The sequence below is a fragment of the Fragaria vesca genome, linkage group LG7 (genome assembly GCF_000184155.1).
Source record: "Fragaria vesca subsp. vesca linkage group LG7, FraVesHawaii_1.0, whole genome shotgun sequence".
In the NCBI taxonomy this organism is placed as follows: domain Eukaryota; kingdom Viridiplantae; phylum Streptophyta; class Magnoliopsida; order Rosales; family Rosaceae; genus Fragaria; species Fragaria vesca.
Genome location: NC_020497.1, coordinates 10,080,187 through 10,083,014, shown reverse-complemented (window position 1 = coordinate 10,083,014; position 2,828 = coordinate 10,080,187).

The window sequence follows — 2,828 nt, the reverse complement described above, 5'->3', positions numbered from 1 at the left end:
GGTCAACACGGGTTTAGACTTTCCTGAAATAGAAATAAGAAAATTAGAAACTAGGAAAGAGGAAAGATGGAATCCTGATCAAGACAGGAATCCTGGATAAACAAGGGTTTCCAACACTTAGTACAATTTCAACACCAAATTATTCAAATCCGAAAATACTATGTATTCTAACACTAAAACCTACATATTTCTAAATTAAGCCATTATTCTACACTAAACACAAATATAAAGCTAAAACAACTAAATAGGAGTTAGCAAAGGGTAAATAAAGGGTATAAACATATTAAGAACGTCACACTTTGTGCTCCTATCAGAAAGCCGGCAGGGTGTGGAGAACTAGCAAGATCCATAGAAAGATCACACAACAAATCTCATAAGAACTAGGAACGTACTGAAACAAGGCTAGAATTTTCATCATTAGAGACTAAGTTTGGAATTACCTGGCAGGTGGCAGCAATCATCCACATCAATTGGAGAAGAGCTTGGACCATACAAATTCCTTTAAAATTCAACAATATGATCGACAATATCATGCTGGTCCGTAAGCAAATTATCGCCATCCTTCAAAGAGTGAATTTGAGATCGAGTAGATTTTGAGTGAGCAAAAACATGGAAAAAAGAAGAGCATTTGTCACCCTCTTTAAGCCATTTAACTCGAGCACGATCACACCAAAAAGCCTCTTGACGACGAGTAGCCTCAAGAACCTTAGTCTTTGCAGTAACTTCAGCTTCCAAACTGATATAAGTAGGACCATTAGTGGCAATGTCAAACTGAATCTGTTGTAGTTTAGTGCGTGCTAACTCAAGGTTTTTATGCAAATTCCCAAAAACAGTAGTGTTCCAATTCTTCAAAGAAGCTTTCAAGTCTTTCAACTTCTATAAGATAACGTATATGGGACAGCTAAAATATGTATTTGTAGACCAGCAGTTCGCTACCAACTCATGGAAAGATGGGTGAAGGAGCCACATCGATTGGAAACGAAAAGGTTTTAGACCAGATACTAAAATCTTGCTAGCCGAAAATAAAAGGCAATGATGATCAGATACCACACGAGGGAGTGCAACACAAGATGTACGATGCCAGACATCAAGCCAGTTTTCATCATATAGAGACTGATCAAGGCGTCTTTCCAAACGACGATGTCCCAAGCCCCTAGACCAAGTGAAAAAAGCACCAGAGCTATCAAGATGGGTGAAATTACAAAGCTCAATGGTCCTGCAAAAATCCTCACAAGAAGATCAAGCAGGAATACCCCCACCCTTAGATTCATGAGCATCAAGAACCGCATTAAAGTCCCCAACTGCCATCCACGAAATTGTTGTACTTTGTCAAAGATGCAGAAGCTCTAACCATAATGTTTTATGCTTAGCCGCTGAGGTGGAAGCATAAACACAAGTGACTTGAGATATAGTCCCATCCATTAGAACTGAACAGTAATCTGCTCACCTTTTTGTTAACTGCTCTTTTGCTCAAAACATTTGGTAGTGGTTGGCTTGTTGTCTTGGCACGTCATTACCATCATCGGGTTCTCTATTAGATCTCTGGAATGATTTTAAAAGTAAGGCCTGCTCCCCTCAGCTTTCAAATTTATGGCTTGCATGTGGTTTATTTGTTCTTATGGCTATTTGGAAAGCTTGAAAGAAACTCAGGTTTGAAAATAAGAAGCCATCTCTCCTGCGAGTTTTCAAGTCCATTAAAGCCTAGTTATTACTTTTGGCTCCGCATGTTCCAGGCTTTACTAGTGGTGTTTTGGATACTCTATTACTTATTGGTCTAGGGGTATGTCCAAAAAAGAAAGTTTTGAAGGAGCCCCGACTCATTTTATGGCATCCTCCCATTTTCTAGATTAAACTAATACTGATGGTTTGGCTAAAGGCAATCCAGGTCCCGTTTTTTATTCTGGATCATTATATTGATCGTTAATACTCATATTATGGCATCCTCCTCCCATTTTCAGGACTCTCTGGATCGTTATATTTGTGGTTTTTGCAAAGGTTTGAGGCATCATTCCGCTTTTTATTTTGAACCAATGACTGTTATTATTGGGATTGAATTTGTTTTTCAACTAAGATGGCATAATTTGTGGTTAGAGAGCGATTGTACAAGTGTGCATACATGTTTGTTGTCGTCCAATTATCTTCTGATAAGACGTATTTGCACACGCATCAATTAACCCTGTCAACAAATCAATCGTAGTATAAATCAAGCAGGGATCGTTCTAAACCGGGGATCCAACTACAGGGTAGATCCATCTAACCTAATAAAAATGTCGAAATATGCATATAGGGTTTAAGGGTTTGATGATTTCGGAATAAACATTGAAAATAAATCCTAAATTACCTCTATACATATTTACATGTGATCAACCAACAATCATGCCAACACAACCAAACAACCATGCAAGAACAAAGAAGACGATCTCTAATCTCAATTAAGTCCACACCGTGAGCAAATACAAAACCTAAATTTGATATGCACATAAGTTCCTACGTGGTTCCTATGACATAGACATACTTTGAATTAGACTACGGGTTTCATTCAACATCGTGACACAAACAAGCTCGGCTACGTGCTCTACTTATAGGTCACACACATAAACTAATCATGCAATTACGTATCACATAAAGAATCGATATGTTTAAGCACAAGTCCAAATCAAACATAGGTAGAAAATCGGTGAAATAACAAAGACAATGCAACTTATCAACTACTTGTATCAAAGTCGAACCTTGGATGATTAACACATGCAACATCAACTACTTGTATCAATTACACATGAAAATAGAAGAATACACCGAAAATCTTAAAGTACATGGACATAAAACTC